The 23724-nt window shown below is 35.1% G+C and overlaps 1 protein-coding gene and 1 long non-coding RNA gene across 4 annotated transcripts in view; one reads left to right on the forward strand and one right to left on the reverse strand.

Annotated features, from left to right (window-relative positions):
* The window catches only part of LOC143080096 (uncharacterized), a 75421-nt gene that overhangs the window by 24403 nt on the left and 27294 nt on the right, over positions 1 to 23724 (reverse strand). The window lies entirely within an intron of this gene.
* On the forward strand, positions 1820 to 12374 carry LOC143078260 (uncharacterized). Its single transcript, XR_012979137.1, has 3 exons — positions 1820 to 1975; positions 3063 to 3170; positions 12217 to 12374. It is a non-coding gene; the product is annotated as an uncharacterized LOC143078260 (long non-coding RNA).

Raw genomic sequence — 23724 nt, forward strand, 5'->3', positions numbered from 1 at the left:
GAAAAAAACATTTTTAGTAATAAATAGATTGATTTGTCATTCCATTAAAAAGAATCATGGCGTACTTTGTCCTTGCAACTTTATGTAGATAGGCAGAGCTTGGACTGTGGTTTAATCTTATATTTTTTATGTTAAACCTTGATTTAAACTCCGCCATTTTGTTACGTCTCCATTTGATTGACAATTAAGTAAATGCACGAGGACAAGAATTTCGTTTATTTTACAAATAGGATTTCTACTTTCCGTAACTGACTTAATTATTTTAACAAAATTTTTAGACACACCTCTTACAACTAGGGGTGGGGAGGGGGCGGCGGTTAATACGAATATTTTTATTGCAATTAAATTTTGTTGCAATACAATTTTGTCAGGGAAAATCTTTTTTTTAAAGATTTTTTTTTATGACAAATCAGAACCGGAATAATTTGCTCTAAAATTTCATAGGCCTCCAAAAAATCAGATGGTATGTGCCTTAGAAGAACCCGAGTCGCTCAATTCAGAACAAGAATGTGTCCATAGTACACGGATGCCCCACTTGCACTCTAATTTTCCATGTTCAGTCGACCGTGAAATTGGGGTCAAAACTTTAATTTGGAATTAAAATTAGAACGATCATATCATAGGGAACATGTGTACTAAGTTTCAAGTAGTTTGTGACTTTAACTTCATCAAAAACTACCTTGACCAAAAACTTTAACCTGAAGTGGGACGAACGAACGGACGAACGAACGAACGGACGAAGGCATAGACCAGAAAACATAATGCCCCACTACTATCGTAGGTGGGGCATATCTGATGTACTGTATTCCCAACTGGATAGGTTTCCTCGTGGGTGTGCTAAGCAGCGGGCTCAAACGACACTTCCAATGGTTTTTTATTGGATAATATATCACCAGGCCACTTTTGAATGATGTTACAAAACATATACACCATTAGTGTTGGATAATCGGTTGAAATCACCAACCGATTATCTATTACAATCGGTTGACAGCAACCAACCGACTATCGGTTATAATCGCATCATAATACCTTGCAATTTTTTAAAATGAAATCATGCATTTAGTCTCATTGTACATGTCTAATGTGTATATTCCATATCATTGCAGAGTTTTATATATTCATATTTGATCTTTTGTTTCCTTTTCATATTTCATTTAGCAATTGAAACAATGAATTAATAAGAATCAAGATTCAGATTGAACATATTTTATCCCATAATTACAACATTAACTACCAACAGTGACACTTAACATTTCTAAATTTCAATGGTGTAACTCACATTACAATTTCAATAACATAGCTGTATAAACATTTGAATGCTTCTAATTAAGAAAAGATATATAAAGTTTTGAACTTTAAGAAATTTAAAATTAACAGAAAAAAATAAAACAATGCATTTGCATTGTAATATATAGGTAGGCACTTAAAGTTAACCATCGAGAGACGTTAACCACCGAGAGTCGGTTTTTAGACCCGCCCAGTGCACCTAAGCACGCCTACTTTTGGAGCTCTTTAGTATGAAGATAAGAAAAATATACGAAATTACGGAACTATGTACCCTGTTTTATCCTTGTTGTTGGTGTTTCTTGCGCATGCGCACAAAGCACGGTGATAGTTACGGTTACTGACTCAGTAGTCTGTTTCCCGGCCGTTATTGAAATTCTTGACAATACTTGTATATTCTGTATATACTGAATGTTTTACGGAGGGGACCAACCTACTGACTCAGGAACCTTGTATATTATATACCTCGGTTTACAGACGTTTTAATAAACTGGATCCCTGTTGTGTTCACTTATCGATACACTACGATGGAATTACGGACCAGTTTAACATAGACATGGTAAATAGATAGACAGCTGATAATCATAAGAAATAACCTGGAAGAAGAAATGAGTTAACTATTGATTATAACAGAGACGAGAATGCCATCGTGTTTGTTCTGCTAAAAAAAGCAGGAACATTGGAGTTTATGGTTAGATTTTAAATATTTATTGTCTCCAAACTGGGTAAATTTGATATGGTAACACCCCCCCTTTTTTTTAATAACTCGAGAACCACACATCGCGCTCGCTTAACAAAGTAACAATAAGAAATAATTATTGTTAGTTTCAAGAATAATTAATAGTCAAAACTTATCCCCTCCCCGACATCAAAGGAAGTTAAATGTATTATCCCAAAATTAGACCAAATTATTATGATATAAGGCTATTATTTTATTTTGTTTTGTTGGTTTTTTTTTTTGCTTTGACGTCTTCCTCCTGTATGAAAAAAAACATAATAGACCCCCCCCCTTTTTTTCCCCATAATATAGATTTTTAAAAAGTCATAATTATTTGGACTACCCCTGAATATATTTCAGACAGACTCTTCTCTAAAAAAATGTAAACATGATTTGAGAGAAATCTTTGGAATAGTTTTTTAAATGATTTAATTATTATGTCATGTATATAATTAACATTAACATAGTTATAAACTGAGACTACTAGTATAACACATAGTGTTATAGTAGTCTCAGCTATAAACTTTTCATTGTATTGACCAATATGACTAACTCATATGCTCTTTCCCATAAATGTCACAATATCAATATATTACAGTAAAACTGATAGTTTGATGAGATTGTTTAAGATTATTGACCTCAGGTCAGCCTAAACTGAGTTTAAAACTGTAATTTATTCATTAAAACAGTTCAAGACATGTACCTTCTGAAATGTGATTGCATCAAAATTAAACCTAAGGCATAACATACTTAGTGTGCAGGAAGTGCCACCAAATAAATACTGATTTGTAAAATTAGATGATGATATTTGTGAAGTCAAAGATATTATAGCTAGTTATAACTGGTTTTAGATATAAATCTGAGTAAAATGTGCTCTTTCATGTTTAGATTATAATTTAAATTTAATCTTTTGAAGTTTTTCTTATAATATTAAGACATTAAAATCACAATTATTTATTTATACACAAAAAATAATTTTTGTCCTTTTTTAGTTGAATGACTGTACACAAACATTATACACACATAATTTTGATAATTCTGTAATGTTTTTTTTCTATAGCCCCAGAATGTGACAAAAGACTTATTAATCCAGATTTACAAAAAATAGAAATAGTTCAGCTACCATAAGACTGCTATGACAAAAATTCTGCAGTTTCCAGAATTTGAGGTAGAGTATAGTTAGGAATAGTTTGATTATGCAGATGCTTAGTTTGCCATAAACAATTATGCCCTTGATACAAAAGCAGAGGAAACAAAAAAGTATGACAATAGTTGAAAAAAGTAATCATTATTACCTAGTCATATACTGTAAATAGAAAAAGAGAAAAGCACTGGTTATGATTTGGTATTTTTAATAGCATTATCATTTGTCCATAACTTGGAATATATACTGGATTGAGCTTGACATTTATTTAATATCATTGACACATGGTTGCAAGAAATGAAAGATGGTAATTTAAACCTAGCAATTTTATTAAGATTTAAAAAAAGTTTTTGATTTGGTAGAATATGACTTTCTTTGTTTAAAGCTCGACATGTATGGATTTAGTGAGACTACTGTTAGTTTTTTTAAGTCGTACCTGAATAACAAAAGGTATACATTTGTAATGTTAACTCTGAACAACAACATGTAAAATTTGGTGTTCCCAAATGTTCTATACCTTGTCCTCTATTGTTTGTGCTATTTATAAATGACATTCCCTTATACATTAAAAATTGTGAAACAGACCTATATCGTTGTATATGCTGATGACACCACTATTCATAAATCAGGGGGAAACATCTAGAAAATATAAATGATGATGTTCAAGAAGATTTATACAGGGTTGAAGAGTGGTGTAAAATGAATAACATGTTCATAGATGTAAATGAAACAAAATGTTTGATTACTGGAACAAAGCAGAAACTATTCAGACTTTTCAACCAAACTTGATAATAAATTAAAGTATTACAAAATTCTTCATGTTAAAATATATTATTTTAAAAATTGACAGCCCACTAAGTAACTGGAGAAATAAAAATGACCAAGGTTGTGCTAATATATAATCCAGAATATACCATCTTTCTTAAATACATTTTTTTTTATATAACTGCAAGAAAATATAATACAATGGGTGTTCTGCCCCTAATTGACTACTGTTGTATTATTTGGGATGAATGTAAAAATTGAGGGATAACAAGAATTTTAAAAATCCAAAAAAAGGGCAGCATGATAAATTCTAGATGCAGATCCGTTATCCCTCTTAGTATATAGGAGCACTATATTCTATGTTAACCTCCGACAGTAGGTATAAACAAATACTGTTGATAGACGGTATATAGGAGCACTATATTCCATGTTAACCACCGACGGTAGGTATAGACAAATATATTATATGTTAACCACTGACGGTAGGTATAGCCAAATACTGTTGATAGACGGTATATAGGAGCACTATATCTTATGTTAACCGCCGACGGTAGGTATAGACAAATACTGGTGATAGACGGTATATAAGAGCAATATATTGTATGTTAACCACCGACGGTATGTATAAACAAATACTGTTGATAGACGGTATATAGGAGCACTATATTGTATCTTAACCACCGACGGTAGGTATAGATTAATACTGTTGATAGACGGTATATAGGAGCACTGTATTGTATGTTAACCACCGACGGTAGGTATAGACAAATACTGTTGATAGACGGTATATAGGAGCACTATATTGTATGTTAACTACCGACAGTAGGTATAGAAAAATACTGTTCATTGACGGTATATAGGAGCACTATATTGTATGTTAACTACCGACAGTAGGTATAGACAGATACTGTTGATAGACGGTATATAGGAGCACTATATTGTATGTTAACCACCGACGGTAGATATAGACAAATACTGTTGATAGATGGTATATAGGAGCACTATATTGTATGTTAACTACCGACGGTAGGTATAGACAAGTACTGTTGATAGACGGTATATAGGAGCACTATATTGTATGTTAACTACCTACGGTAGGTATAGACAAATACTGTTGATAGACGGTATATGGGAGCATTATATTGTATGTTAACCACCAACGGTAGGTATAGACATATACTGTTGATAGATGGTATATAGGAGCACTATATTGTATGTTAACTACCGACGGTAGATATAGACATATACTGTTGATAGATGGTATATAGGAGCACTATATTGTATGTTAACTACCGACAGTAGGTATAGACAAATACTGTTGATAGACGGTATATGAGGGCACTATATTGTATGTTAACCACCGACGGTAGGTATAGACAAATACTGTTGATAGACGGTATATACATTGTTGGAGCACTATATTGTATGTTAACCACCGACGGTAGGTATAGAGAAATACTGTTGATAGACGGTATATAGAAACACTATATTGTATGTTAACTACCGACAGAAGGTATAGACAAATACTGTTGATAAACGGTATATGGGAGCATTATATTGTATGTTAACTACCGACGGTAGGTATAGACATATACTGTTGATAGATGGTATATAGGAGCACTATATTGTATGTTAACTACCGACAGTAGGTATAGACAAATACTGTTGATAGACGGTATATAGGAGCACTATATTGTATGTTAACCACCGACGGTAGGTATAGACAAATACTGGTGATAGACGGTATATAGGAGCACTATATTGTATGTTAACCACTGACGGTAGGTATAGCCAAATACTGTTGATAGACGGTATATAAGAGCACTATATATTATGTTAACCACCAACGGTAGGTATAGAGAAATACTGGTGATAGACAGTATATAGGAGCAACTACCGACAGTAGGTATAGACAAATACTGTTGATAGACGGTATCAAAGAGCACTATATTGTATGTTAACCAGCGACGGTAGGTATAGACAAATACTGTTGATAAACGGTATATAGGAGCACTATATTGTATGTTAACTACCGACAGTAGGTATAGACAAATACTGTTGATAGACGGTATATAGGAGCACTATATTGTATGTTAACCACCGACGGTAGGTATAGACAAATACTGTTGATAGATGGTATATAGGAGTACTATATTGTATGTTAACTACCGACGGTAGGTATAGACAAAATTAATACTGTTGATAGACAGTATATAGGAGCACTATATTGTATGTTAACTACCGACAGTAGGTATAGACACATACTGTTGATACACGGTATATAGGAGCACTATATTGTATGTTAACTACCGACGGTAGGTATACACATATACTGTTGATAGATGGTATATACGAGCACTATATTGTATGTTAACTACCGACAGTAGGTATAGACAAATACTGTTGATAGACGGTTTATGGGAGCACTATATATTTAGATTTAGATTTTATTTTATTTAAAGTGCAACCTGATACAATATACATGAAATTACAATTACATTTCAATACATTAGCTGTAGTATACCATATCAGCGCCAGCCTTTAGAGGCTTATGAAGCACTAACAATATTCATTGTATGTTAACCACCGACGGTAGGTATAGACAAATACTGGTGATAGACGGTATATAGGAGCGCTATATTGTATGTTAACTACCGACGGTAGATATAGACAAATACTGTTGATAGACGGTATATAGGAGCACTATATTGTATGTTCACTACCGACAGTAGGTATAGACAAATACTGTTGATAGATGGTATATAGGAGCACTATATTGTATGTTAACTACCGACAGTAGGTATAGACAAATACTGTTGATAGACGCTATATAGGAGCACTATATTGTATGTTAACCACCGACGGTAGGTATAGACAAATACTGTTGATAGATGGTATATAGGAGCACTATATTGTATGTTAACTACCGACGGTAGGTACAGACAAATACTGTTGATAGACAGTATATAGGAGCACTATATTGTATGTTAACTACCGACAGTAGGTATAGACACACACTGTTGATACACGGTATATAGGAGCACTATATTGTATGTTAACTACCGACGGTAGGTATAGACAAATACTGTTGATAGACGGTATATGGGAGCACTATATTGTATCTTAACCACCGACGGTAGGTATAGACATATACTGTTGATAGATGGTATATACGAGCACTATATTGTATGTTAACTACCGACGGTAGGTATAGACAAATACTGTTGATAGACGGTATATAGGAGCACTATATTGTATGTTAACCACCGACGGTAGGTATAGACAAATACTGGTGATAGACGGTATATAGGAGCACTATATTGTATGTTAACTACCGACGGTAGGTATAGACAAATACTGTTGATAGACAGTATATAGGAGCACTATATTGTATGTTAACTACCGACAGTAGGTATAGACACACACTGTTGATACACGGTATATAGGAGCACTATATTGTATGTTAACTACCGAAGGTAGGTATAGACAAATACTGTTGATAGACGGTATATGGGAGCACTATATTGTATGTTAACCACCGACAGTAGGTATAGACATATACTGTTGATAGATTGTATATAGGAGCACTATATTGTATGTTAACTACCGACGGTAGATATAGACAAATACTGTTGATAGACGGTATATAGGAGTACTATATTGTATGTTAACTACCGACAGTAGGTATAGACAAATACTGTTGATAGATGGTATATAGGAGCACTATATTGTATGTTAACTACCGACAGTAGGTATAGACAAATACTGTTGATAGACGGTATATAGGAGCACTATATTGTATGTTAACCACCGACGGTAGGTATAGACAAATACTCGTGATAGACGGTATATAGGAGCACTATATTGTATGTTAACTACCGACGGTAGAGATAGACAAATACTGTTGATAGACGGTATATAGGAGCACTATATTGTATGTTAACTACCGACAGTAGGTATAGACAAATACTGTTGATAGATGGTATATAGGAGCACTATATTGTATGTTAACTACCGACAGTAGGTATAGACAAATACTGTTGATAGACGGTATATAGGAGCACTATATTGTATGTTAACCACCGACGGTAGGTATAGACAAATACTGTTGATAGATGGTATATAGGAGCACTATATTGTATGTTAACTACCGACGGTAGGTATAGACAAATACTGTTGATAGACAGTATATAGGAGCACTATATTGTATGTTAACTACCGACAGTAGGTATAGACACACACTGTTGATACACGGTATATAGGAGCACTATATTGTATGTTAACCACCGACGGTAGATATAGACAAATACTGTTGATAGATGGTATATAGGAGCACTATATTGTATGTTAACTACCGACGGTAGATATAGACAAATACTGTTGATAGACGGTATATAGGAGCACTATATTGTATGTTAACTACCGACAGTAGGTATAGACAAATACTGTTGATAGATGGTATATAGGAGCACTATATTGTATGTTAACTACCGACAGTAGGTATAGACAAATACTGTTGATAGACGGTATATAGGAGCACTATATTGTATGTTAACCACCGACGGTAGGTATAGACAAATACTGTTGATAGATGGTATATAGGAGCACTATATTGTATGTTAACTACTGACGTTAGGTATAGACAAATACTGTTGATAGACAGTATATAGGAGCACTATATTGTATGTTAACTACCGACAGTAGGTATAGACACACACTGTTGATACACGGTATATAGGAGCACTATATTGTATGTTAACTACCGACGGTAGGTATAGACAAATACTGTTGATAGACGGTATATGGGAGCACTATATTGTATGTTAACCACCGACGGTAGGTATAGACATATACTGTTGATAGATGGTATATACGAGCACTATATTGTATGTTAACTACCGACGGTAGGTATAGACAAATACTGTTGATAGACGGTATATAGGAGCACTATATTGTATGTTAACCACCGACGGTAGGTATAGACAAATACTGGTGATAGACGGTATATAGGAGCACTATATTGTATGTTAACTACCGACGGTAGGTATAGACAAATACTGTTGATAGATAGTATATAGGAGCACTATATTGTATGTTAACTACCGACAGTAGGTATAGACACACACTGTTGATACACGGTATATAGGAGCACTATATTGTATGTTAACTACCGACGGTAGGTATAGACAAATACTGTTGATAGACGGTATATGGGAGCACTATATTGTATGTTTACCACTGACGGTAGGTATAGACATATACTGTTGATAGATGGTATATACGAGCACTATATTGTATGTTAACTACCGACGGTAGGTATAGACAAATACTGTTGATAGACGGTATATAGGAGCACTATATTGTATGTTAACTACCGACGGTAGGTATAGACAAATACTGTTGATAGACAGTATATAGGAGCACTATATTGTATGTTAACTAACGACAGTAGGTATAGACACACACTGTTGATACACGGTATATAGGAGCACTATATTGTATGTTAACTACCGACGGTAGGTATAGACAAATACTGTTGATAGACGGTATATGGGAGCACTATATTGTATATTAACCACCGGCGGTAGGTATAGACATATACTGTTGATAGATGGTATATACGAGCACTATATTGTATGTTAACTACCGACGGTAGGTATAGACAAATACTGTTGATAGACGGTATATAGGAGCACTATATTGTATGTTAACCACCGACGGTAGGTATAGACAAATACTGGTGATAGACGGTATATAGGAGCACTATATTGTATGTTAACTACCGACGGTAGGTATAGACAAATACTGTTGATAGACAGTATATAGGAGCACTATATTGTATGTTAACTACCGACAGTAGGTATAGACACACACTGTTGATACACGGTATATAGGAGCACTATATTGTATGTTAACTACCGACGGTAGGTATAGACAAATACTGTTGATAGACGGTATATGGGAGCACTATATTGTATGTTAACCACCGACAGTAGGTATAGACATATACTGTTGATAGATTGTATATAGGAGCACTATATTGTATGTTAACTACCGACAGTAGGTATAGACAAATACTGTTGATAGACGGTTTATGGGAGCACTATATTGTATGTTAACCACCGACGGTAGGTATAGACAAATACTGGTGATAGACGGTATATAGGAGCACTATATTGTATGTTAACTACCGACGGTAGGTATAGACAAATACTGTTGATAGACGGTATATAGGAGCACTATATTGTATGTTAACCACCGACGGTAGGTATAGACAAATACTGGTGATAGACGGTATATAGGAGCACTATATTGTATGTTAACTACCGACGGTAGGTATAGACAAATACTGTTGATAGATAGTATATAGGAGCACTATATTGTATGTTAACTACCGACAGTAGGTATAGACACACACTGTTGATACACGGTATATAGGAGCACTATATTGTATGTTAACTACCGACGGTAGGTATAGACAAATACTGTTGATAGACGGTATATGGGAGCACTATATTGTATGTTTACCACTGACGGTAGGTATAGACATATACTGTTGATAGATGGTATATACGAGCACTATATTGTATGTTAACTACCGACGGTAGGTATAGACAAATACTGTTGATAGACGGTATATAGGAGCACTATATTGTATGTTAACTACCGACGGTAGGTATAGACAAATACTGTTGATAGACAGTATATAGGAGCACTATATTGTATGTTAACTAACGACAGTAGGTATAGACACACACTGTTGATACACGGTATATAGGAGCACTATATTGTATGTTAACTACCGACGGTAGGTATAGACAAATACTGTTGATAGACGGTATATGGGAGCACTATATTGTATATTAACCACCGGCGGTAGGTATAGACATATACTGTTGATAGATGGTATATACGAGCACTATATTGTATGTTAACTACCGACGGTAGGTATAGACAAATACTGTTGATAGACGGTATATAGGAGCACTATATTGTATGTTAACCACCGACGGTAGGTATAGACAAATACTGGTGATAGACGGTATATAGGAGCACTATATTGTATGTTAACTACCGACGGTAGGTATAGACAAATACTGTTGATAGACAGTATATAGGAGCACTATATTGTATGTTAACTACCGACAGTAGGTATAGACACACACTGTTGATACACGGTATATAGGAGCACTATATTGTATGTTAACTACCGACGGTAGGTATAGACAAATACTGTTGATAGACGGTATATGGGAGCACTATATTGTATGTTAACCACCGACAGTAGGTATAGACATATACTGTTGATAGATTGTATATAGGAGCACTATATTGTATGTTAACTACCGACAGTAGGTATAGACAAATACTGTTGATAGACGGTTTATGGGAGCACTATATTGTATGTTAACCACCGACGGTAGGTATAGACAAAATTACTGTTGATAGACGGTATATGGGAGCACTGTATTGTATGTTAACCACCGACGGTAGGTATAGACATATACTGTTGATAGACGGTATATAGGAGCACTATATTGTATGTTAACCACCGACGGTAGGTATAGACAAATACTGGTGATAGACGGTATATAGGAGCACTATATTGTATGTTAACTACCGACGGTAGAGATAGACAAATACTGTTGATAGACGGTATATAGGAGCACTATATTGTATGTTAACTACCGACAGTAGGTATAGACAAATACTGTTGATAGATGGTATATAGGAGCACTATATTGTATGTTAACTACCGACAGTAGGTATAGACAAATACTGTTGATAGACGGTATATAGGAGCACTATATTGTATGTTAACCACCGACGGTAGGTATAGACAAATACTGTTGATAGATGGTATATATGAGCACTATATTGTATGTTAACTACCGACGGTAGGTATAGACAAATACTGTTGATAGACAGTATATAGGAGCACTATATTATATGTTAACTACCGACGGTAGGTATAGACAAATACTGTTGATATACGGTATATAGGAGTATTGTATTTTATGTCAAACATCGACGATAGGTATGGACAAAATCCGACAAATACTGTATACAGACAGTGTATAGAAGTACTGTATTGTATGGTAAACACTGACGGTTGGTATGGACAATTTCTGTATCATGCATCAATTGTAAATAAAAGTATCATATGAGTGACACAGGCTCATTGAAGACTCTAGTTTTGATATTATTAATGTGGAGATCTGGTCTAATTTATCATTTTCTCTATTACATGCATGATAACTGCAACAATTGAATTGAAATAAAAGTGATAATATTTCTGTTGTAGGTTATCAAGATTTAGTGTTTCCATACAAGTGACAAAGATTGAACAACAAAAACATCTCAAACTTTACAGGACAGAGTAGACTTTTTCACTGTGCTTAGTTTTGTCTTTATGTCTAAATTATGATACCTTTAAAAAAACCAATAAAATATGGAATAACATTTATTTCTATCTTATAAAGTGGAGTGAAGACGTTAGGGGTCATTGAAAACATAAGAATATATTGCTATCATATATGCAGATCAGCAGCCCATACATTTGCTATAGCACATAAATATGGGACCAATAATTTCAAGTTGCCTTTTAAAAAGGACCTTATTAATGTTATGCGAGATACCACCAAAGACCACTAGGTGTTGATCAAATGATATTGTAAATAAGAGGGTTGTCCAAAATATTTCCAACAGCTGTTTGATATACACTACCTTAATCAAACCACAATGGTAAAAAAACAGTTTTGGTCAGTCTTAAAAGAAGCAAATATAATTTAGAAAAGTGCAAGCTGTTGATAAAAACTACAAATAACTTCCAGTCCTAAATGTGGGTGGAGATTACCATTTAGCACAAATGAGTTTCTGGACTAAAGAAAGTAATTTCGGCACAAACCGATTATACCCTTTCAAAAACTATGTGTAGTCCCTTTTATAAAAGTGGCAGATTATCTTTCTATCTAGAGTATCTTTGACAACTAACTGCTGCTCCTAGTGACGTTAGTCTTTGGTTTTTGAAAAGATTGGATATATTGTCACAATTCTTTTCTAAGGTACCGGTCTGATAAACAGGAAGTAGCTAGATTAGCTACTAAATATATGCACACTGAAATATAGTCCCTTAAAATTCCCATGGCTGTGTACATGTTCAGATACGAACTATGAAAATTTTGTTTATATCTTTAGAGAAGTAAAATCAAGTATGTATGTCTTTAGTTTTGTCAAATTGCTGTCTTGTTTTGTCCTGTTATTAGGTAACAGTACTGATACAATACTGTAAAAATACGGAGATGTGGTATGATTGCCAATGAGACGCCTACATGTATCCACTCAAGTTCAAATAAAGTGGATGTAAGCAGTTATATGCAACCATACAGCCTTCAACAATGAGAAAAATCATATCAAATAGACCCTTGTAAATAGGTGTTGATCAAATGATATTGTAAATAAGAGGGTTGTATATTTCATGACGGTATAATACTAAACCCCTAACAGGAGGGATTGTGCCTGATATTCATATGATGAAGACATAATCTTTCAATCAGTTTAATTAAAGTCTGGTTCTGGCATGTCAATAACTGCTAGTAGTCTGTTGTTATTTATGTATTATTGTCATTTTGTTTATTTTCTTTTGTTTCATATTCTGACATCGGACTCGGACTTCTCTTAAACTGGGTTTTACTGTGCGTATTGTTTCGCGTTTGTTTTTTCTACATTGGCTACAGGTATAGGGGAGGGTTGAGATCTCAAAAAACATGTTTAATCCCGCCGCAATTTTGCGCCTGTCCCAAGTTAGGAGCCTCTGACCTTTGTTAGTCTTGTATGATTTATAATTTTAGTTTCTTGTGTATAATTCGGAGCTTAGTATGACGTCTATTATCACTGAACTAGTATACATATTTGTTTAGGGGCCAGCTGACGGACACCTCCGTGTGCGGGAGTTTCTTGCTACATTGAAGATCTATCGGTGGCCTTCGGCTGTTGTCTGCTCTATGGTCGGGTTGTTGTCTCCTTGACACATTCCCCATTTCCATACTCAATTTTATAGTATGATTTACATCTGCAATAATCACGAAACAATCAGAGACAGGTTTGGGTCTAAATCTGTATGTCCCACATAATCAAATTGACCGAAGAGAGAGGCGAAAGATACTAAAGGCTTATTCAAACACATAAGTCAATAATAAACTGACAAAACCACGGAAAAAAAAGAGAAAGATTAAAAAACAAACAACAGAATGCAAAACACAACAAAGAACATCACAGACTGAACAAAACGAACCTCGCCAAAAAACTGGTGTGACCAAATGACTAATTTATCTCAGCCTTACATTATTTAGCAGACCCTTTATTAAACCAAACCAAACAAAGTTCTTTATGGTACAATGTTTTTGATCCATCGGTCTGTCAGTCCTGTTCTCGTTATTGCAACTCCTCTGAAACCACATAACAGAGTTTTATAAATCTTTGTAGATAATGAGGAAATTATGAAATTATCAATTCATTGATTTTCTATATACTCCTACAACAGTTTGTCATAAAATCTGTCTAAAGACCACAACAGAGTTTCATGAATTTTTTAGATAGTTAGGACATGCTATGTAAATGTGCATATTGGCAGAAAATCATGATTAATTTTTTTTATGCCCCACCTACGATAGTAAATGGGCATTAGTTTTCCGGTCTATGCGTCTGCTCCTTCGTCCGTTTTCTCGCTTCAGGTTAAATGTTTTGGTCAAGGTAGTTTTTGTTGAAGGTCAGGTCCAATAAACTTGAAACTTAGTACATATGTTTCCAATAATATGTTTTTTTCTAAGCTTAATGGCAAAGAAGGTTTTTTCCCCCTATTTCATGGTCCACTGAACAAAGAAAATGATAGGGCAAGTGGGGAACGGTGTACGATGGACACATTCTTGTTTTTGTCGAGCCTGCGACTTTTGTCGCAGAAAGCTCGACATAGGAATGGTGATCCGGCGGCGGCGGCGACAGCGTTAGTTCACTTCTTAAAAGCTTTATATTTTAGACGGCGAACGACCTGGATGCTCCATACTTTAAATACAGATGCCTTAAGTTTGGAAGTTTCCGTCTGTCACATGTCCATTGTCCTTGAACTCGTTTTCATGGTTCAGTGACTACTTGAAAAAAAGTTAAGAGTTTTTGTAATTTCTCTCATATTATGGGTAACTATGTTTAGTATTTGCGTACCTTGGTCAGCATGCCCATCAGACAGTTTTCACTTGACCTCGCCATCATTTCATGGATCAGTGAAAAGGGTTAAGTTTTTGGTGGTCAAGTCTATATCTCAGATACTATATGAAATATGTCTTGTATATTTGGTGTATGGAAGGATTGTAAGGTGTACATGTCCAACTGGCAGGTGTCATCTGATCTTGACCTCATTTCCTTGGTTCAATGGTCAAAGTTAAGCTTTTGAGTTTTGTTCGTTTTTTCTAATACTATATGGTCAACTTTATTTGGTGTCTGGAAATATCTTATGATGTCAGCCTCGCAAGTCTCATTTGACCTTGACCTAATTTTCAAGATTCATTGTTCAGTGTTTAGTTTTTGTGCAAAGTGTCATCTGACCTTGACCTGATTTGTATTGAATGATTGTAAGGTGTAAATGTATTCCTCATTTTGGTCATATGACCTTGATCTCATTTTCTTTGGTCATGTTATTAATAAGTTTATGTGATAATTGTAGTAAAACTTTATATTTAGGTCTATCAACATAAATAAGGCGAGAAATTTCAACGTGTGTACTCTTGTTAGGAATTAGGAACTATGCCTTCTGAACTTAGAATTTCGGCCTAAATATACTTCTGCATATCTTCTGAAATTACACAACAGAATTTCATGCGTGTTTGAACTAAATAATCTGTTGAAATTTTGTTTGCTTAGTGACAATGTCGGGCTGTGAAGTATGTGAGCGTGCTCACAAAGGTTCTTTGATTACACACAGTCAATGCATTGTCTGTGCTTCCCAGATACAGTCTGTATGCATTTTCTTTGTTGTAAATTAAATTAAGTTTATGTATTGTACGTCGTTCTTAGTCTTTATACATTGTTTATATGCTTTGACTATGAGTCTAAGATACTTCTATTGTCGGTATATCTTAGATTTAGTCGGTTAACACTGTCTATGGATCAGAGACACAGTATGTATGCATTGTAAGTTGTTCCAAGTTGAAACAAAAGTCTGTATGTTTTGCCAGTTACTGCAAGATAAAGTGTTTCACTGCCTGTGGCTCTTATATACAGTCTGTATGCATTTTCTGTATGCTTTATCTATGGTTGTAATTTTTAGATACAGTCTGTATACAAACTGTATCTCTGACCCATATACAGTGTCCAAAAAAACTCTGTTTTAAGATCTCAGTGTGAAAATGATCTTTGGTTCTAAGATGCATTTTGTTTGATTGGCTGAATGCTTAGTATATATTGGTTTCGATATATGGTCTGTATGTATTGTATGGATCTTATATATTTGTATTTTTTTCCATCTGATGAGTAAGCCTTTTTCAACTGATTTTTATAGTTCGTTCTTATGTTGTACTGTTACACCAAAGTCCCAGATTATTGGAGGTTTGGGATCCCGCTAACATGTTTAACCCCGCCACATTCTCTATGTATGTGCCTGTCCCAAGTTAGGAGACTGTAATTCAGTGGTTGTCGTTTGTTTATATGTTACATATTTGTTTTTCGTTCATTTTTTGTATATAAATTAGGTCGTTAGTTTTTTCGTTTAAATTGTTTCACATTGTCATTTCGGGACTTGTTATAGGTGACTATGCGGTATGGGCTGTGCTCATTGTTGAAGGCCGTACGGTGACCTATAGTTGTAAATTTCTGTGCCATTTTGGTCTCTTGTGGAGAGTTGTCAGTAGTGTTTGTGGGACAGAATGAACCCATAAAGGTGGACGTCGGACGCTAACGCTATATTTGGACCTGGGTGTGAACGCCGACGCCATATTTGGACCTTAACGCGGACGCCATGGTCGACTATGAAATCGGGACGCAAATTTGAGGTTGGACCGTATGATTCGGACATCGAGACACTGACGCAATATTTGGGCTTTAAACTTGGACGCTATACCTTAATGTTGCATCAGACTACCCTTTAAAGTGACGTCATACCCTTAAAAGTGGACGGTATATTCTCGAAAATGGACGAGAATTTGTCTTTGATAAACGCTTACCCAACCCCTACGTAATAAGTCTGTGATAATTCTGAAAAGAATCTTCTACCTCTTAAATAATTAACTGCTTATACATGTTTATAACAACTGTAAGAATTCTCCAAGATATGCTATTTATATTAATCAGGAAAACTGTCACTCAATGCAGTAGGCGGAACTATTCCCGTGAAAAAAGAATTGGATTAAAATGTTTGATATCAATACATAAAATATTTGTCTTTATCTTTTTAATTTTTGGATTTCTTATCTTATTAACATGACAATCGTGAAACATTCAGTAGTATTGCTTTCTACGGAAGCCCATTTAGGACCTCCCAAAAGTATAAAATTATTTGAATTCGAAATCACGAATTTAAATTGTTATCTCGAATTTTATAATTCGTTTTGACAGATTAAATTTGTGATAATGAATTGGTGAAAATCGTTATAACAGATCTTGTAATTCGTTATTAAGAATTAAATTCCTTATCACAATTTTTTTGTAATTTGTGATAACGATAAATTCGTTATAACGAATTGTAGAATTTGTTTAAACTGATTAAATTTGCGATAACGAATTTGTGGAATTCGTTATCACAGTTTTTATTGTAATTGGTAATTTCAGATTAAAATTCATTATCACAGATTTTTAGCTCACATGGCACACAGAATTAAGAGAGCTTTCTTCCTCACTCTGCACCCATCGCTGTTTATTACTTTTACAAAAATCATTAAAACCTTTTTGACAAAGTGAAACAAACTTGACCGCAATCAATTTAGTTTTAACGCATTTTACACTATACCTAGAAATTTTTGTCGTGTAAACGGGTGGGTTTATTAGCCAGCGACCCAGTTTACACACCGAAACTCTCCGGGGGAAAACTTGTCTAATTCTCATATTTCTTGACCGAAATATTTTTATTTTTTATTTTCTACCAAAGTTTTTTTAAGCGGTGAATATCATTAGTGTGTGTACCTGGATACATTTTACATAGATGCAACGGAAATAGTTTCGCCAACATGGTTTATCGAAATGTAAACCTAGGGATGAAAATCTTAGGTTTTACACTTCGATTAACCATGTTGCCGAAACTAATTCTTTTGCTTCTGTGTAAAATATATTGATTGGCGATACACACGAAGGAAATCGCCTGTCTAAGAAGACTTTAAATTAAGAAAAAGGAATATAAATGTTACTGTCACGAATTATGGGTATCAAACACATTTTTTATGCCCCCGCCGCTAGGCGTGGGAGAAGTTTAGTCTAGCCCTTGTCCGTCAGTCCAGTCCGTTTGTCGGGTACGTTCCCAGAAATGGTTTCCGTTTGCCTCAACCAAATGTTATAAATTCAACTTATACACTATGCCAATTACTAAAACACACAGATAAAATTTGAAATTGAAGGGCGTCTCTTTTATAGTTCGTGAATTATGCCCCTTTACAAATGGTCAAAGACGTAGTGCTTATTCTGTAATTTCCGCTCTCTACATTTAGTTTGCCTCAACCAAATGTTATTGAATTAATACACAATGTTTATTAACACAAAACACTGAGTCTGATGATCAAGTTTGAAATTGGGTGACGTCACTTTTACCGTTCTGAACTTGTGCCCATTCAGCGCTAATTTACAAAAACAAAACAAAACCAACAAACAACTAAATTAAGTGTCCAATCAATTTTGCTAATTTTTAAAATAGAAATCGTTAAAACTAAATTGCTCGTGGTCAAGTTTGTTTAACTTTGACCAAAAGGTTTCAGTAAAGAGAAAAAAGCTCACTTAACCCTGTGTGCCAGGTTAGGTAGTTCAAATTTAGGTGAAAATGTTTTTAATCTGGAATCACAAATTACATAAAAAAAAAATGTGATAACAAATTCCACAAATTCGTTATCACGAATTTAATCCGTAATAATCATTTATACAATTCGTTATAACGATTTTCATTCGGTATCTCACATTACAAAAAATTGTGATAACGAATTTAATTCGTAATAATTGGTAACGAATTACAAAATCTGATATAACGATTTCCAACAATTCGTTCTCACAAATTCAAGCTGTTATAACGAATTATAAAATTCGTAATAACGATTTAAATTCGTGATTTCGAATTCAAATTATATTTGTGGGAGGTCCTATGGGCGTCCGTAGCTTTCCGACTTATTTGAACCACTTAATTAATATCCTATGGTCCTGTTTAACATGACATCTCAAATAATTAGATTAAGAGATAAAGCACATCTGGTGATTAAAAATAAGTATCTTTATACAATTTCTTTCAATAACATGTTTACAGGTGTACACTTTTTTATTTGGTTCTAATTAACGGACACCAATTATAGAAATATAGTCTGTGACATTAAATAATTATCTTTATCTTTTAGATAAGCATGAGAACCGTAAACATTGAGTAGTATTGCATTCCAACTCATTTCAACCACATATAATTACTATCATATGATTAGGATTTCAACCCAAATGATTAACTAAAACCACGTCTGGTCATTTAAAATTGTTTCTCATTTAACATAATCTTAACTATATATTTGAAAATTCCACGGTCGTAGTTGTTTTTTATCTTCAAAAATACACGGATAATATATTTAATCAATCAATATTTATATACCAGGAGTTTGGATTGGGTTTTCAGAATAGAGAATAATGGACGAAAAAATAAATAAAGAATGATATGGGCGAGTTTTGTTTATTTATTAATAGCGAAAACTCGCTTTCATCCATCGTTTGAAAATAACGTACGTGGCAATTTCAAAGTGCGCCTTGCAAAACGCTATACGTTGGATGGATCGTGGGAATGTGCATTGAAGGTGTCGTTCATACCGGAATTAGAAGCCTAAACGAGACGTATGTACTTCTGTTTCGATTTCGTGCACCAGTCGTACGTTAGGGAAAATCTCTTCATATTCTCCAGTCGATACGATTAAATGAAGATATCACGGACGTGACGTTTGGGAAACCAGTCTATTTCACGGTAACCAGGAATGAATTGTATCACATCGAATTTGTTTTTAGATACGATCATCTTCAAATATGTCGTCTAAAAGATGACCATGTATTTCTCTTGCTATATTTTCGAAGGAAGTGAAGTAAATCTATAAGAGGAAACTACTCACTGTCATTTGGGAAATTACGAGTATGTTTAATTGCAATATTTGCTGTAAAGTGTATGTGTGGCCGCACGATCTTCAAAGACATATAAGAAGTAAGCATTCTTCCGATGAGCCACTATACCAACCAGGTGTTACCCAGCAGCAGCAAAAGCAGCAACAGCAGCAGCAGAAAAAGAAGCAGCAGTAGAAGGCTTTCGTGTTTAGACACCCTTTCACCATGATTGTGTCCGGTCCAACCTCCTGCGATAAAACTTATTTTATTTTATTTGTTTCAACACATAAAAAAACTGTGGAGTCCTAGTCCAGACAGGATCGTTTGGTTGTATAAAAGGTGGCAACCTCATTACGAGGAAATACAACGAACATGCAGTGCTTCCACGCGTGGAATTCCTTTTGATTTCGAAAGGGACGATTTTTTTTTATCCCAACATTCAAAACATGATCCTATTAGATGACCTCATGTCGACATCGGACAAAGACTCCAGAATAAATGATTTGTTTACGGAAGGGTGTCACCATAGGAATTTATCGGTCGTCGTTTTTAATCAGAATTTATACTTTGGCAAAGACCTCACCCAGAGACGAAACTGTCATTATCTCATTCTCTTTAATAACCGCATTGATCGACAGCCCATCGTGACTCTTGGCCGACAGATGTATCCTTCTCGAGGGGACTTCTTTCTCTGGAAATTTGAAGAGGCAAAGAGGACACCTTTCGGGTACTTTCTTGTTGACCTAAAAGCTAGAACCCCAGAAGCCTCCAGATTGCACACAGAGGTCTTGCAGGTCGGTCAAGGAGAGACACCAGACGGACAGAGGGATGACGACCGTCCCTCGAATACTTTTGAAGACGATAGTTCGGTCTCATCAGACGAAGATATTGCCGACGAGACAACACATAGTTCGTCAGAGGATGCTGAAATACGGAAAGATCTCATCGCCTGTCAGGATTGCGGAGTACTTAGTGTTTGCTCACCTACGTGGATTAGAAGCCCAACGTCAGCAAGGTTGTGGGAATAAAAACGGCATTGCCCTTAACGATGACCGGGAAAGATGTAGAAGATGCTTTGAGTGGATTGCCCGTGACCGTTTGCTGTGCAGAAGACTTGCCTAGAAGGTTTGTGGTCAATACGGACAACTGTGATCAAAAGGGGAGTCATTGGGTTGCATTTCATTTCCCCGCATCGGGTCCATCAGAATTTTTCGACTCCTTAGGACGATTACCGGAAAAGTACCAACGCTATTTCAGAAATGTACTCATCGTCAATGGACCGAAATACTGTGTGGTTTGCAATCAAATCCAACCCGATGATTCAGATACATGTGGTCTGTATTGCATTTATTACGTCAAATTGAGATGTCGGGACTCGAGATGAAGGACATTATCAACAACTTTTCATCCACTGAGACGATTCAGAATGACAGTAAACTCGTAGCTCTATTTGGTTAAATGAAAAATAATGATACAAAAAAAAAAAATAATGAAAAAAGAAAGAAAAAAAACAGAAGAAAAGAAAAAAAAATCTTAAAACACCTACATGGATGTATAGCAGGTCTCAAGTCTTGAAAAACTCTTTCTAGGGTCACTAAAAGTATCCACCCTGGAGGGTAGCCTGGTCAAACATTAAGATATAGCGTCCAGGATTTAAGCCCAAATATGGCGTCGGCGTGTCCGAGTAACATGGTCCAACCCGAAGTTTGCGTCTTGATTTCAGGGTCGACTATGGCGTCCGCTTTAAGGCCCAAATATGGCGTCGGCGTCTGCGCCAACTTTCGAATATGGCGTCAGCGTCCGACATCCACCTTAATGGGGGTCATTCTGTCCCACAAACACTACTGTTGTCTCATTGGCAATCATACAACATCTACTTTTTTATATTATATATATATTATCTATACGTATATATTTTCTATATACGAATTTTACATGTTTAGATAATGCAATAAAAATTCAGAAGATATGTGGTAATATTGCCAATGGGAAACTTATCCACCAAAGACAAACGAATGTGAATCAGTCATGAGTTACACATATGTTTTCATGTAAAATGCTATTAAAACCCATTCCTGACTAGATGTGACGAAAAACGAAAACTAACAGCCCGATGAATGCTGAAACGATAAACGTAAAATCAATATCAAAGACAGCAACCAATAACAATACAGTGCTCCTATATATCGTCTACCAACAGTATTCATCTATACCTACCGTCGGTGGTTAACATGCAATACAGTACTCCTATTTGCCGTATATCAACAGTATTTTTCTATACCTACCGTCGGTGGTTAACATACAATATAGTGCTCCTATATACCGTCTATCAACATTATTTGTCTATACCTACTGTCGGTAGTTAACATGCAATATAATGCTCCTATATACCGTCTATTATCAGTATTTTTCTAAACCTACCGTCGGTAGTTAACATGCGATATAGTGCTCCTATATACCGTCTACCAACAGTATTTATAATGAAATTCAAAACAGTGTGGCTGTGGCCATTGATTGACACATTAAATTCATCCATTGACTGGGACAATTAAGGTGAACGTTTGTATGTACCTACCACTGCTCACTATGTACTTTTTAAAGACACTTAAACTATGGGGTCACCAAAGGTTCTCAACAACTTAATAAAGTAATTCGAAAAACTAATCAGAAATAACACGATGTTTTGATTTATATCAATTATATAAATCAAAACATAAAGGTTATTCCTGATTAATTTTTTGAATTATTTTATAATTAAAGGCGTTAAGAAACCTTTGGTAACCCCACAGTTTAAATGTCTATCGTAGGTACGTCGTGAATAGTGGTCGTTACAGACAAACGTTCATGTAAATTGTCCCAGTCAATGGATGAATTTAATGTGTCAATCAATGGCCACAGCCACACTGTTTTGAATTTCATTCTATCTATACCTACCGTCGGTGGTTAACATGCAATACAGTACTCCTATTCACCGTATATCAACAGTATTTGTCTATACCTATCGTCGGTGGTTAACATACGAATTAGTACTCCTTTACACCGTCTATCAACAGTATTTGTCTATACCTACCGTTGGTGGTTAACATGCAATATAATGCTCCTATATACCGTCTATCACCAGTATTTGTCTATACCTACCGTCGGTAGTTAACATACAATATAGTGCTCCTATATACAGTCTATCAACAGTATTTGTCTATACCTACTATCGGTAGTTAACATACAATATAGAGCTCCTATATACCGTCTACCAACAGTATTTATCTATACCTACCGTCGGTGGTTAACATGCAATACAGTACTCCTATTTACCGTATATCAACAGTATTTGTCTATACCTACCGTCGGTGGTTAACATACAATATAGTGCTCCTATATACCGTCTATCAACAGTATTTGTCTATACCTACTGTTGGTAGTTAACATACAATATAGTGCTCCTATATACCGTCTATCAACAGTATTTGTCTAATACCTACTGTCGGTAGTTAACATACAATATAGT

This window comes from Mytilus galloprovincialis, chromosome 6 (genome assembly GCF_965363235.1).
Source record: "Mytilus galloprovincialis chromosome 6, xbMytGall1.hap1.1, whole genome shotgun sequence".
Classification (NCBI taxonomy): Eukaryota; Metazoa; Mollusca; class Bivalvia; order Mytilida; family Mytilidae; genus Mytilus; species Mytilus galloprovincialis.